The sequence below is a fragment of the Diadema antillarum genome, unplaced genomic scaffold, assembly GCF_040938485.1.
Source record: "Diadema antillarum isolate AM-2024a unplaced genomic scaffold, OU_Dant_1.0 seq00002074_RagTag, whole genome shotgun sequence".
NCBI classification, from domain to species: Eukaryota; Metazoa; Echinodermata; class Echinoidea; order Diadematoida; family Diadematidae; genus Diadema; species Diadema antillarum.
Genome location: NW_027272721.1, coordinates 26,445 through 43,162, shown reverse-complemented (window position 1 = coordinate 43,162; position 16,718 = coordinate 26,445). Strand labels below are relative to the sequence as shown.

Genomic DNA, 16,718 nt, shown 5'->3' with positions numbered 1-16,718 from the left:
GCTAAATCTTCACCTCGACCAGAACTGTACACACCCTTTAAGCGATAGTGTCTGTTATACGCGTTAGTGAATACTGGGACGGTGCGATCGATCAAATTGTGATCGGTATAGATTGAGTGGAGTATCCTACAGGTATTGGCACAATATGCATAACCATTAATCGAATCCAATATTGTATCGATTCTACATGTGCGTTATCGCTTCGTTGAAACGAGCACAGCTCAGCTGTTGCAGGTAATCATTTGAAAATCGGAATGGAATGTACCAATACGTATGCGAACAATATATTTGCGTTAGAATATATATATATATATATATATATATATATATATATATATATATACAGGAGAAATACATTTCAAGTTTGTCAGAAAGTGGTGACAATCTTAAGTAGGCAAAACTTTCTCCTGTGGGGGAGATATATCACTGATATGTTTTTATGCAAATAAGTGTAGCCCACGTGGGGTAGAAAAGCCTCGGGTAGAGAGACATAGCGTTCGAGGGCGAGAGTTAAAATTCCCAGTTGCTGTTTCTTAAATATAAAGTCTGGGTGGTGATACAGTTTTCTGTTTGGTGTCACTGAAGATGATGCGTGTGACGTGTTGATTGCCACCATCTTTTCCTTGGGCCCATAGCATCATTCTAAAGTATATGCATTATAAGTGTATCGTAAATGTTGCTACCTTATACTTGGTCACCAGCAGCTTCGAGGAGGCGTGTTGTATTCAGTACCTCAGTGCTTATTCAGTACCTCAGTGCTGTGAGGTGGACGTTGTGCTGTCAGACTGTGTTGATGCTGATCTGTTGAATGTTACGTACTATCTATGGTAATGGCATGTGGAAAATGTATGATGATGATGTTTGTCTTTAATATTGTTTAGAATGAATTAGAACCTACATGGTATTAATTTATACATCTATTGGAAGATATTTGGTTATGAAAAGGTCTTTTACCTTTTTTAAGGTATTCAAAGAATGATGTAGACTGTTGTTTTATTTGTTTTGGATTTAGATGCAGAGAGAATTTAAGACTTCTTGCCCGTGATGTTTTGATGATTTGGGGGCTAAGATAATCCCAGAGTTTTCAAGGTGATAAGCGTACAATTGATCGTGGTAAAGAATGCACTGCATTAGTTTCAGTGTTTCTCGATAAAAATAGGGAATTGAAGGGGTCAAATAAGTGGGAATAAGTGATTACTCGCAAGATGAATTTCTCGAAAATGAAATTGGATTTATTCAGTTCAGCCACATTTCCCCCATGCAATATAGCACTATGTTAGGCATACTTAAATCAAAGAGGAACATGAAATGATAAAGGATTTTGACATATGAGGTTTTACAGTCGGTATAAAATCATATTTGTTTTGTACATAGATGTGTGAATATTTTGAATATGATAATTGGTGATGGGTACAGTTTCAAGCAGAATGGCCTGACAAAGTCATAAAGGCAATTAACACTATGTGCTGATTGAGATCACTTTATTTTAGTCACTGAAGATAAATGATAAACCTGTTATTATTTGATGGTAAAAAAAAATGGGATGTAAAAGGAACAAAAATGATGGAACAAATATAGAAAACAACAGTTCTGTACGTCATTTAAAGTGAGGCTGTCCTCAAGAATTTAAAAAAATATATATGTTGTTGTTGGTACCTCCAATTACTCTAACCAAAAACAAAGAACATCGTGTTGTAATGTTAGGCCCTATGCAAGGACCATTTGAGCATGTTTTGACGTGGACAGGCAGGCTGTGGCCCTCGGTTATAAGCCGATAAAACTGAAGCTAGCCAGACTGCCAGATGCAATCCCGACCATATTTGCTCATATGAGTTATAAAACAGAAACACCTCAAACATCGACTTCGAAGAGAACCGAGGAAAAGAAACATAAATGTTAGAGAGGTAAGTAAAGTGGCTAGCTATGTGTCATGTATTTACGGTGGGGCTGCAGCCGGGGTTGGACAGCAGCACAGTGCCACTGCAAGTGCCGACTGGACCGCTGCACGGAAACTGGAGTGAAATCATATTCCTGCGGTCCCCTGTTTTTACCCTGCCCGGTAGAAGTCATATTCGTTTCATATCTGTGTACTTACAGAAATATCGAGATAGAAACAATGTTTCCTTTGAAGAATTCGAGTCTCTTATGCCAAGGTAATCTTCGGTCTGAACGCCAAACTCAGCTAGAAGGAGTACCGTGTACATTAGTATGGTAAGAATTCGCGCGCGAGAGTGGTTTGTACCCAAAGTAATATGCAACACGAACAGAAGCTAGAAAATGAACGTCCTTATTTGATGTTAAGTACGTGGTATATTTGATTTTGAAATATATATATTTATGTTTATGTTAATTAAGATTGAAATATTTTGTTTAAAATAATCAAATCAAACATCTTCACATTTTATGATAAAATTACAACTGCTCGATCATTCGAACACTTAAAGTGGTTTATAGAGGCACGGCTGTCAACTTGAGAGTAGGGCATGAATGACGTAGCATCTTTTTGCAGGCTCTTACACGATCGCTTGCAGGAATTATTTTTCAAAAATCGCGTACGGAGACAGTTTTCATTTCCACGCGTATAAACTGGTGAAAGGTTATATTTTTTACTCTTCTTAATTATCAGTACAGTGAAAGTCTCAAGACTGCCTCCCTTCAATACGACGATCAATGAACTAAATATAAAATGAATTGAAGCACACTTGGCCTGACAAAAGAAAACAAGAGATATAGTTACCACTCGTTTAGGCTTACTACCCATGGTGTTTCACACCCGCAAAGAAAAAGAAAGTGATTTAACTTTGGCTCGTGCCTTTCTGCACGATAATTGCATCCCAGTCGTTGTTGAACAGCACTGTGCCGTCGTCTTTCCTCTCCGAGCACTCAGCGGAGCCCAGGTAGTCCAGGACGTCCCGATGGACCTCCTGGGTCACAGACCCGCGAAGGGTCGCAGACTTGGGAAAGGAAGTCAACAATGAGGTTGCCCTCTTCCGACTCGGGATCGACGCAGCTGGTGATATCTAAGTGAGACGTCTGGCTCACGACTGTGAATGGCATAGCGTTGGCGGTGAAGACGTCGCGAAGGTCCTGGGTGCACATGTACTGATTCTTATTCTGGAAACGGGGGAAGCGTTTCCAAAATCGCCAGGTGCCACTCGTATCATATAGTAGGGTAAACATCGATTGAAATAGATCTTGTTATAGATATTTAGGACGTAATCCGGGTATTGCCAATACGTAAGTGCCTCCCTGCTAGCTCCGTTTTATTTGCACTAAAGAAATAGCTTGTTCTGATGAGTTGGATCTGGCTATGTAAAACTGACTCCCTCGCGAAACCAACTTGGGAATATTATATTAATGCAACATTAATAATAATAATAATAATAATAGCTGCTTATATAGCGCATAATATTCCTGGAACATTCCTCATACTGTTTATCTAACATTTTCATTTTCTATGTTTTCTTTTATTTAGTTTATACGGTTTCACCTGTAACTTATGACGATGGGACACTAATCATGGAACTTCGTGGGAATGACTGTCTCTCAGCTATAAGTGTTTCTTACAGATAGAGGGCTTCGTTTCCACAGTGGAATAATGTACACGAGACTACCTGTAAAAGCACCTATTACATAATATATTGTGTTGTCGAACCCAGTGGCCTCGAACTAGCATGAAAAGTCATTTGTCCAGGTCACCTGTTTCACTAAGGGGTATTTTTTTTTTGCGAATTTCTTCCCTTATCCTTGTCTGACCGGGACATTGCAGCTTTGATTAATGATTGTAATGACCACATATCTGTCAATTAATTGAGATTTTTCTTCTCTTGGTTAGATTAAAAGCAAGGAAACGATAACAGTGAATGGAATCCAGACACTGATTATCATTGCACAACTTTGTCGGTAGATAGCTACGTGCTAGACGACTGGCTAGACAATGCCTACAAAGCCTACAATATTATAGTACATCTTATGTGACAGGGCTCTACAATAGTAATTCATTTTGTCATACCAGAAATTTGTATGCGTTTAGAGAAGAAACAAAACGAAAGATATTCAAATATTAATACTTATGACACTCATACAGAGATTTTAAGAAAATCCCCAATGCTGCTGGTAGTTATAATGATGGACTTTATTGAAATCGTGACTTTGTTTGTTTGTTTGTTTGTTTGTTTGTTGATCTTGTTGTTGTTGTTTTTTATAGAGGATTTTCTACAGAAAGATGTGAATAACATAAATATATGATTCACGGTCACAGTGGCTAAAGATTTCGAATTCTTTTCGATCTTTTGTGGTTCTTAAACTTCACGATCTTCGGATCGAGAAGTTTGGGCTCAGTAGTGCGCCTGCGCATGAGAAGAAAGAGCACTCCTTCTGACAGCTGGTGATTGTGACGTTACAATTGCACACCTGTACATAACAATAGGGAGCTTTAGATTCTTGCGACGGGGATGTTCACAGGGGAAACAAAATGTTCTGAGCATGCGCAGATGCCGCATATCCGCTCAATTCACGACGGAGAACGCTGCTTCATGCACTGATCATAGTTATGAGGGCGTATAGATTGCGTCTCCGCGTAATCTAAAGCTACTTTTCAACACGACGCATGGAAAGAGAATGTCTCAAACGTCTGCACCCCAAACCTGAAGCTCCCTATTGACCACGCTCTTCGGAGGCAGACCCCGCAAACAGATGTTGGACTCGCCACGTGCCAAACTTCGCGAAGTCTCAGTTTCTATTATAGCGTTCACACTGGCAAAAGACCGAGAAGTTTGGCGGGACTGGGGATATAATCCTTTGTTTGAGTGGAAAGTTTCGCGAAAAGTTTCGCGAGAACATTTGCAAAAGTTTGCAATTTACAAAATTTCGAGATCTTAATGATCGCGAACTAAAACTTTCTGATCTTTTGCCAGTGTGACCGCGGCTATTGAGTTTCAAATTGCATTTCAATCCTTGAAATACGCTTCACCTCATGTTCCGTATTCCACATCTCACACCGATATTTCATGACTGTCTTCTAGGTAATAAGCTCATCTCATTCCCTCCTTTCTATCTTTTTACCCTTTACGTCCGTTGATATGACTGAATTTGAATCGATAATCGTGACCGTGCACCTCAAAACGAACATAAAGTCGCACACACTGATTTTGCGTGAGGACTGAAAATAAGTGAAATGGGTCAACCTAGCCGAACTTGACTTTTTCATATTTTCTGAAACAAGCGGGTCTTCTTTTACACTATGCTAAAATTTGGTATCATAAAACGGGCAGGAAAGTGCGTTTTTTTTTAGCAGTTATATCTCGAACATTTTTGGTTAGAATTGTGTGATTAGGTGTGTCTTTAGAATCCCTTTTTCATTTCTGAAAAACCTTGTCCACACTCTTCACTTTCACTCTAATAACTTTTGAAAGGATAGTGCTACTGCTTGAAAGTTGGCATTAATTATGGACAGAATGTGCTAATGAGGCATGCCCTAATTTCAATTTAATCTGATAATCCCTTCATTGTTGTTACTCTGGTGGTTTACTTCCTCTTTTTTGTCCCATTCATCCCACAGCCAGCACGGGTTTGGTAAAGATTAAGCGCTTGAATAGACACTGTACTTCAGAGCCTCTTTTCTCAGTTCACACTTTTCCTGAGTTTATGCTTTCTTTCCAATACTTAGATAGGTTAGGAGAGTCCACTTGATTTGAGTTATACATCATTTTAAAGCTTAAAGTCTCCTCTTTCAGAATATTGTCTTAACTAAAAATTCATGACTGGTGACTTTTTGTTGTGTTTTGAGGTGCAGGGTCACAATCATATAATGGAAATCTTTTTCTTTAACTTTCAAAATGTAAATCTGGTGATCTATTTCCTTACTGAATATGTGCGCTATTGGGTGTGGAGGATGATATTGGTATTGTGTCCTATGTGAAATTTCACTTTTACCTGAAATAATGACGATTAACAGCATTCCCCCGTCCTCCAGACAGTCATGTAGATAGCGAATGGTGTCGTTCAAATCGTCAACGTAATAGACTGAGTGAATGGCACTGATGAAGTGGTACTTGGGATGCACGTCCGTTTCATTCAGCTTCCTTCGGTAGTCGTCTAGCGTATCCTGGTGGAGGTCGAAGTCGATTCCGGCAAATCGTTCCTTCCCATCGGCGATGAGCTTACGATACATGTCAAGCTGGCTAGCAGTGGGTTCGATCACGGTATTGTGAACGGCCTTGAAACGAGCTCGGAACATGGCGGCCATACTGCTGTCCATTTCTCCTAAAGAAAAACAAATTAGTAAAATGAATACGTAGGTATGATGATATTAATAAAATACGTTGCAGGTTTAGGCCTAGATACATTAAAAAGTGTCCACTGAAAAAAAGGAAAAATTGAACAACAAACATTTCGAAAGATAGACGTACTGAGAAAACATCAAGTAGACAAACAAAACGAAGAAAATGGAAGTAGAGTCACGTAGATTATAATCATAATCAAAACTAAGATAAAACAGCCATTAAACCATTTTGTTCTTCTACAATGTTCCTTTCACGTGGTATCACTGGAAGTGATTTCTGTTTCCTTACGTGTCCGTACGTTTTGCTATTGAATAATGACGTTTTACCTTGGTATAACTCTTTTGGGAGCTCAGTACTTTTTTGTCAGTTCTGTAGATGGACATGAATCAGACTTTGGTAACAATATCCTTCGGCCGAAACTCTTCGAAGAAGATTCCTGCGTAGTTTTATTTTATCGCATTTTTTCATATGACGCGTCTATACAGGATGCAAGGGACGCAAGGCAGCTGTATTCAATAGAACGTGATATTAATCTATGGGAATGTTCCAGTTACAACGAGACGTGCGAGGTTCCCTAACTCGATGATTACACGGACAGATAACGGAAGGCAATAAAGCACAGTAGATGATCTTTAATGGCCGGACAAAGTTTAACACCTGAAAATTATATCGGTGGTCCAATCTACACATATTCTGGAAGGTAAACACCGTTAAAAACTGGTAAAGAGAGAGAAAGGGAGAGAGAGATTGAGACTTGACTTCGATCAACGGCCCTTTCTTTTTGCTGCAATAAGCGGTACAACGCGATACCAGGCTAAAATGATTATTGACCGACATTTCAGCCACTCATTTAACAGTGATGTCTATTTGAACAATTTTAGACCGTGTATTACCCAAGGAATGTCACCTGATAAGTTTGGTGAAAATCAATTGTGGGAATTTTCAAGAAGTTAAAAATAATGTACACGTTTGACGCGCGTGTAGATTTGACAGAATCTACCAAATCTCCAAGTAATGGTGTTAGAATTAACTACAATAAACTTAAAACATTGTATATACATCACTTGCCCGATTCACGTGGTTGGCATATTGCTATCTACAGTTTCAAGTCTGCATATCGCGTTTGCGGCAATTCAGGAGACTGATTTATATGTGAGAGTTTGCTCATTAAACTGTTTTTATGTTTACGCCCTTTGGATTTATGTGCATTTATTGGCTTTACAGTGCAATAACATGACTAAACATCTTGTACTGGCAAACACAAGATCGTCTATTACATTGCGCTGTGATGCTAGTTTGTGTCGGTTCGAATAAAAAGGATATTGTTTTGTTGAAAATTGTTTGTTCGTTATCAAAAATCCTATTGTATTTGAAATATCCCAAACGTATATACTTGATCAACTCCAAAATTGATAAAATGATCTTGAATGAAAAGTTTAATTTCCTTTGTATTCGCGTTGTGTACGCGGGCTGAGCAGTAAAAAATGGGATAATCGAGTTCACATATAAAATTAATCTAAATCTATTTATAGATAATACAGATATTCAATAATGTATAACTCAAATCAAATGGACTCTCATAACCTATCTTAATATTGGAAAGAAAGCACACACTCAGGAAAGTGTGAACTGAGAAAATAGTCCATGAGCCAGGCCAGATATTGGTACCACCTGAGGTGGCAAAACCTTTTTGGTGTCATTTTGTTTGCCGGGCATAGATATGCTTATCAAGTTATGGTAGCATTTCCAAATGAGTAGCTTAGTCATAATACATGAATTTTAAACCAATTTGGTATCGTTGTTATATCCCTATACTTCTGAATCGAGACTAACCGCTATACAAAGAAGAGCACTGTCTCCTGTATGTCCACAGGTGTTCTGTTGTAAACGCGGTTCGCTTAGCCTTTATTCAAGACAGCGAAGGGAATATCCAAAGAACTTTAGATATTATGATAACGGTACATTGTTCTAGATAAAGACTAATCGCACCACGTGGCAGTTGTGAACATCATAACCTTGGGATATTTCCTTGCTGCCTTGAATAAAGACTAAGCGCACCGCGTTTACAACAGAACACTAGTTGTGGACAAACAGAAGACATCGCTCTTCTTTGTATAGCGGTTAGTTTCGATTCAGAAGTGTATGGATATAAAAACGAGACCAAATTGGTTAAAAATTCATTTGTTATGACTAAGCTGCTCATTTGGAAATGCTGTCATAGCTTGATAAGCATATCTTTGTCCGACAAACAAAATGACACCAAAAAGTTTTTGCCACCTCAGGTGGTACCAATAACCCATTTTTTTTTTTCGGGTCTTGGCCCATGGACAAAGAGGCACTGAGGTACAGTGTCTACTCAAGCGCTTAATCTTAACACCAAGATGCGCTTGCGGTGCGATGAATGGGAGAAAAAAATCAGCATGTTCAAGGGACATTCCGGACGATTTTCATAATTTCACATCATGTAGTACATAAATCAACAGCTCCATGTATACATTCGTGGAATTTGTCATGGTCCTTGAGCAGAGAAACCAATAAATTGAAAATCTTAAACAAATTACATTGAACAGTGTCGATGCCATCAGCGCCTCTTATACAACGTGTCCCCCCAAAAAACGAAACCGAGTTTTCATTGAATTCTTTGCGATCATAATTACGTATTTGCTTTATAAGTTGTACATGGATTGAAAGATACGCTTCTCTTCTTTCATTTCATGCTCAACTCATTGTTCAAAATTCGTGCATGACTGAGTTAGAACAATATACAGTAGTCCTACTAAATTTTCATTTGCACGAGCAAATGTCGACTTTGAATGAGTTTTCCGACTTTTTCAGCAATCTTTTGCTTTAAAAAAATAAAATCATAGCCTTAATATCCATTCTTTCTCCTTTCATATGATATCCCATGCGTCAAAAATGATCAACGCCTGCTCGAGAAAACTGAATTTGAAAATATGCTTCCATTTTACCCAGATGGATACATAGTAAATAAGGAGCCAGTTAGATTTCCCGACATGCCCAACTTGGCAGATAACAATGGTCTTCATACTTCAATGAATTTACACAAACATGAAGGGAGGGGGTAAAAGAGATTGCTACTGACCGTTCGGTTGTGAATAGGGTCTTAAATTAGCACATAATCATGAGCTTGCCTGACCATGCAGCTAACTGCAGAGCAAACGGTGTTCATCAGCGGAATGTTTGGGAAGGTGAGGTGGGAGAAACGGACCGAAAAAAAACTTCCAAGCCCCCCCCCCCCCCCCCCCCCCTCCAGAAAAGACGACTTTCTGCCTGCACTTGCACCTTTGAAATGATAGAAGCGCAAGTTCGGTGATAAATACAGTGATGTACCCTCTCTTTCTAGTTCACGTCCCCCTTCAAAAACTTCAAAACCCTGTCAGTGATGAAGGACTAACCACGCGTGAGGGAAATGTAGAGAGAGAAATGAAAACAGTGAAATAAGTTTGAGGTACAAAATCATCAAAATGTGTATCATTGTTGTAATGTTGATTTCCCGTAGCTATTGGACTGCGTGCAGCCTGGGCCTACTCACGATATTAGTCTTCAATAATTTTGGTTATGTCTTATAGCTTATTCTAAATAAATGACAACAATGGGATTTCCGTCTCATTCAGCATTCTCTGTAATATCCCCACCCCGAACAACATTCACTGTAGCACTGCGGTTGTTGTGTGTGAATTCAATGGTGCAGATGAGCCCATTGTTGAATGCTCAAAGTCGGTAGAGCTGAATGCTTGTTATTCGACTATCCGTTTACAATCGGTAGAAATGAAGTATGTTTTCATGCAAATTTTTCTCAAGCACGCGTCATTCAAATTTGACGCGTTAGGTCTCATATGAAAGAAGAAAATATGAATATTTGGCTAATGAACTTTGTTTTTTCGAAAACGTAACGTTAAAAGTCTGAAAAATTCACTTAAAGTCACAATTTGCGCGTGCAAATAAAAATTTGGTAGCGCCACCGTTCATTGTTCTAACTCAGTCATGCATGAACGATGAACATTAAGTTGTACATCAAACGATTAATGAAAGAAGAAAAGTTTATCTTTCCATTGATGTATATCTCATAAAGAAAATGTATGATTTCGATTGTAAAAAGTTGCATGGAAACCCGGTTTCGTTTTTTCTGCGTTTTATGATCCCAAAGTTTAGCATTATGTTGAAGAAGACTTGCTCTTCCTGAAAACTATGAAAAAGTCAAGATCGACTCGTTTGACCAATTTCACCTATCTTTAGTCCTCACACAAAATCAGTGTGTGCGACTTTTTGTTCGTTTTGTGATGCACGGTCACATTTATCGAATTGCAGAATTTACATCAATCAAAGAATAAATCAGCAACGAACTTGTAACCGGTTATACGTCAATGATAATGTGCGAATCACCCAGGTTAAGAATCGAGTTTAGCTGTTTCAGAAAACAAGCCCGAAACTGATACCGTTAGTATCGATCCGTCCGGAAATTTATTTTTTCTGTTCACTATACGACCGAAGCAGAATACGTTGAACATTTTCATCCTCAACTTGTTTTATGATGACAATGTTCTCGTTTTGCCAGAAATTTTGGACAGAAATTTTGGACAATGCTATGGGGTTTTCTGTGTCAATCAGTACTCAAGCACACGAAGGGTTAAAGTTCTTACCTGAACCGCTGCCGATTCCCAACATTCTGACTGTGGAGTCTGCGGGTAGAAGCTCTACGAGCCTTTCCACCACTCCAGGAAGAAACTTTTCTTCCCATTTGGCTTGGATCTCGAACTTATCTGACCGGTTGGCGAACACATGGAAAGCTTTGGTGTAGTAGTCGGGGTCGTCCATGAGTGGCTTCAACTTGGCATGTTCCATCGTCGATTTGGAAAGTATTATTGCTCACATTCAGAATAATGCAATATGCAACGATTCTGCACCAGTATAATCAGTGAGTAACTTATGTCATATGATAGTCCCGCATTACATCCAGCAATATCTTGGGACTACATGAACAAAGATCAATCTAACTCGACCGAAATTGATCTCTGATTGACCCTTTGCTGTTTATACTGCCCGTAAATAACAGCATAAGACACCCTGGCCCGAATTCACGAAGGTGGTACAAACGAAACCATGGTTTAAACCATGGACAAAAAACACGGAGGGCCAAGTGTCGCATGAATATTTCGTTACGAAATCAGTCATTTTCGTCGATGAAATTACATGTATTATTTTGTAATGAAATGACAGCATTTTGTAACCAAATGAACATTTCGTCCACGAAATAGTAATTTCGTTAACGAAACGGTCATTTTGTCGACGAAATGACCAATTCCGTAATGAAATACTCCGTGCGACACTTGGCGCTCCATGGTTTTTGTCCATGGTTTAAACCATGGTTTCATTTGTACCACGTTCGTGAATTCGGGCCAGGGTGTTTTGTACGTTAATTTGGATATTCATGACCTGTCATGATATTGTTACGCCCATTTGGTGCAGATTCCGATGATATTTTTGTTTTTGCTTTTTTTTTTTTTTTTGTTGTTTTGTTTATTTGTTTGTTTGTTTTTTTTTGGTCGAGCCCACTATAGGTGAGGGGAGACTTGGGATCGCCTGCGGCGTCTGTCCATCCGTCGTCGTCCGTCGTCCGTCGTCCGTCGTTTGTCAGCAACGCACAAAAAAAAAATGAATAGCTCTCTACTGTAGACTTCTTTTTCAATCAAACTTAGAGGGAAGAGTGGTTATACGAAGTTGCATATTTTACCAAACAAAAATGCCATCTCAAGGTCAAAGGTCACAGGCAGGGGTCAATGAAATTTAACGCCCGATGTTTAGTTCTTTTACGGCGCGTGTCGATTAAGGTTCGTAACTTTTGATCCCTTTCTCCGTTTGTGACCAAACTTGGATGGTAAATGTCCCTTGGGGAGTTGAAGATCACCGCAAGGTCAAATGTCGTAGACAGCGGTAAATGAACTTTTAGGGCCCAATCTTAACTCTTTATGGCGCGTCTGATTACAGTATGACTCAAAACTTTTGATCAAAATGTCCGTTTGTGACCAAACTTGGATGGTAGATGTCCCTTGGGGAGGTGAAGGTCATTACAAGGTCAAAGGACACAGACCGGGGATCAACAAACTTTTAGGGCCCAATGATAAGTTTTCAATGCGTGTTTCGATTATGGCTCATAACTTTTAATCCCTGTGTCCGTTTGTGACCAAACTTGGATGGTAGATGTCCCTTTGGGAGTTCAAGTTTATCACAAGGTCAAAGGTCACAGAGGTCAACAAATATTTAGGGCCCAATAGATTTTCTGGCGCGTTTCTATTTTTTTTTTATTCATGTTCCATATTCCACATTTCGTACAAGTTTTATATTCCATTTGATTTGAAGCAGAAATGATTTTCACACAATGGTCAGTTTGAACCAATAATGCACAAATGTATAAGGACTTAATTATATGTAATTAACGTGTAATGTGAGGAACCCACTGAAAAGCAAAGCTTGTAGGATGTGGGCTCCAAAAATATAAAATAGGGTTTTAGTACAGTATATCAAAGTCAGAAGTGACGTAACATGCAAAATTCAAAATATCGAGAATATTACAATGTTTACGGGATGTACAAAGTATAGTATAATGTTTATGATTCATATGGTATAAATGCTAGAAAAATAGCTAGTTGATCAAACTGATGAGGTCATCCGAGCGAGGCATCATTTGAGTATATGCAAAAAGATTTTCAAGCGATTACAGCAAAATAATTAAACATAGGATTTTAGAAAATAGGCTTTGAGATTTTTCTTAAAGGAGCTTAAAGAACTTGAGTGCAACCGAACCGAATCTAACTCATTCCAGAAAGAAGGGCCGGTAGATGTAATTGTCTTAAGGGCTAAAACTGTACGAAAAGGGGAAAAATGATAGGATTCACTGTGTCTTGTAGGGTAAGTATGAATATCACTGTTTTTCACAAACATTGAGGAAAATATACTTGGAAGGTCAACAGTATTCAACTTATACATGAAAATTCCAACATGATATAAATACAAATCAGAAATTTTTAACAATTCACTTGAAACAAACAATTCATCAGTGTGATCAAAAAATTGTACTCGATTTATAATTCGCAAGGCCTTTTTCTGAACCAAAAATAACGAATCAATTTTAGTCCTTCAGCAATTCCCCTTGGCTAATATTCCGTAATTCAAGTAAGGTAATAATAAAGTTGTATAAAGACAATGCAATATTGGCTTTGGGAAGAGATATTTCAGTTTGTGAATAATTCCAACATTTTTGCACAACAATTTACATAAATAATCAACATGTACCTTCCATGAAAGGTTACTGTCAATATAAATACCTAAAAATTTTGGTGAATCTATTTCATTTAACTTTAAACCGTTCATTAAAACTAATCCTTATTATTTATTTTAAGCGACAATTTATTTGCCTGAATCCACTCAAACACCAACTTAAGTTCATTATTCCAAGAATCGAGCAAAACATAAGGATCTGAGTGAGAATAAAAGAGACTTGTATCTTGAATAAAAGAGACTTGAATAAAAGAGACTTGTATTATGGCTCATAACTTTTGATCTACATGTCCCTTTGTGACCAAACTTGAATGGTAACTGTCCCTTGAACAATTCCGAGAGTTCCAAAAACATTAATTCTTCTAAGCGAATAGGCAAGACACATTTTGGCACTTGCCTTGTTTTTCCATACCAACCTTACACAACGAAGATGATGGAGAGGAAGAGGGTAATATAGGAACATAGCCTGGTGCTACTGACACAGATGTATATTTTGTTCAGTATAGACAGATATTTCTTTACAATATCACGCTAACTTGGGAAAAAAATAATTTGTCATTGTTGTCTAGGATTTAGCTTTTAACAATTTGCGAAATATTCAGAAACCACTCTATGATATGTCAAAGAGCATGCAATTCTATGGGGTGTCAAAAGTTTATTTGATGAAAATCGGTTTTGAAATGGCTGAGATATCCAAAAACAAAGTAAAACAAAGAGATCCTAATAAAAGGAGTGGCCTGTCGCCTTTTATTATTATCACTTTTTTTTTGGATGTCTCAGCCATTTGAAAACCGATTTTCATCAAATAAACATCAAATTCTTTTTAGAAAAAGATTCTCTTTCATATTTCATAAGAGATTTCTCATTATATCACTTAGGAATGTTCAAAACATGAATCCCCACCTCAGCCAGTACTGTACACTCCCTTTAAAGTCCATCTGCTCAGTAATACATGATGTTTGTCAACATGATTAGGTACATCATTAGAAAGAGGAAGAGTTTTCCCTTTTTTCACAAATTGCGCTCTCCATAGCTGACAATTATGAAATAGTAGCCTTCCAAAATTGGATTGCCTTTTTCATATCGAGCATTGAAGTATTTCATACAAAAAATTTGTAAGACTTTTGCAAATAAAGGACACTTCATTGGAATGTACGACCTTATCGGAATCATTGATGTAATTAATAATAGCTCTTTTGATTTATTCCTATAAGTTAAGGAAAAAAGAAAGAACCTTTCGGTACTTTATTAACTCTTTATGTGCCATGGTGGAAACCCCCTGTGTGCCACGTTATTCTGAGACACGAAGGTAGTCATGCTTTGACAAAGAATTCAGTTTTTCCAATTTGTATAACTTCTACAAATTTCTGTTAAGTTGGACATAATAGTGAGCAAAGTTAAAGAGGAATGCCATACTTTGCTTCGATATAAATTGTATGACAAATCTGTTTCCAATTTTTCTTTTGAATGACCAGTTGCTACATTATGTAAAGGCATGACTTTTGCACATAAAACCGCAACAGAAACTTAAAATGTACACGCAAATCTAGTTGGAAACACCGCATGATAGTCAATCACCACAGAGAATGCAAGCCGTGTGTGAGAGGAACAAAAGCGTGAGAAACGCTTTCATTTTACCGCGGGATTAGCGATTTATCGATCGGTTTAAGCGGCTTTGTGTGGCAGAATATGCGACGTTGGCACGCCGTCGACTGAGTCGGACGTGCGAACGTGGCACATAAAGAGTTAATGGATCGTATCATTAATTATCTAGTACAAACCACTGAATTATATTATATATGATATTGTAATGTTTATGGCGTTCACCAATGATCAGTATTAGGTCATCGTTTTTCCTTGTGTACTGCAACTGTAATACAATTGTAATATAGTTATAGTTGAGATGGGGATTCAAGTTTTTGCTTTTTGCGAGATGATAAGAAATCATATATATGAAATATCACAAAATGATAATCTATATGATGTATTAAACGTTTATTGGAAGAAGATCCCTTTGGAAATGGTAGAGATATCAGAACACAAAGCCACCTCAACCACAACTAACCATCCATTTAACCCATTCCATACCGAGTTCTGAAATCCCCACCTGGTTCTGATATGGATCCGGTTTAGTTTATGTTTTGTGTTCATGACATTGGTATTTCTATACAACTCCTTCTGTGAACTTTGAATATCCTGAAAATATGTTAAACACAGAAATATTTAAGAGAACATTTCTCCGTGATTTTTTAGCAATGAACTGTTCTTAAACGTTTCGGGAAAAAAAAAAACGTATTTCTTTTCCATTATTATTAGTTCTTAATTAAATAGGAATGATATTGATAATGATGTTTGTATTGATGGAATGTCTTCAGTTCATTGGAATTAAACTTAATTCTTTAAATCAAAACTGACTCAAGTTTCACTTTAACGATCGTTGTCGAAGTATTACATTTGCCTCACAAAACATTTGGCAGCTTATTACACCAACTGAAAATCTTTGTAGCTCAACTCCTCTTACTATCTTATTTGAATGATTCTGTGCTTCTATATCTTACAAAAAGTACGATCATGTTCGGGAATAATATATTGTGGCTTAACCTAAAAGTTCCCATTCTGACTTATTATGCAACTTTTTCCCGGTTAATGGTACCTTGACCTGGCGATACACCGAAAATAAATAGTATGACTTCATGGTGCTCATTGTGCTGTTCGTAAGATATTCAGTAATCACTGATATGAAATATCAAAAAACAACACACAATTCTAAGAGGTTTACAACTCATTCGATAAAATAAGGTTTTGAAGTGACTGTGGATATTACACATCAAAACAAAGCAAAGTGGACCCAATAGAGGTGGGACCCACATTTTTTAGGACAGAATATGCTATTTGGTATACACAATAAGTTGTTTCAAATTATTTCGCTAAAACCAAAAACCCGAATTGCAAGCTCAAACATAGACTATGCCATTCGTTGAAGTTTAGTTTTTTGCTCATGGCACTGACATTTTTCATTCGTTTGAACTTCGAACAAGTGGAAAATTCGTTACACACAGAGGTAGAGAACGTTTCTCAGTGACTTAATAAACAAACAGATTGTCCCTAAACGCATCTAAACAAATTCTATACATCTTT

At 37.7% G+C, this 16,718-nt stretch overlaps 1 pseudogene; it reads right to left on the bottom strand.

Moving 5' to 3' along the window:
* Positions 1–2,795: 2,795 nt before the first annotated feature.
* Positions 2,796–11,147, bottom strand: LOC139713838 (histamine N-methyltransferase-like; annotated as a pseudogene).
* Positions 11,148–16,718: the final 5,571 nt, after the last annotated feature.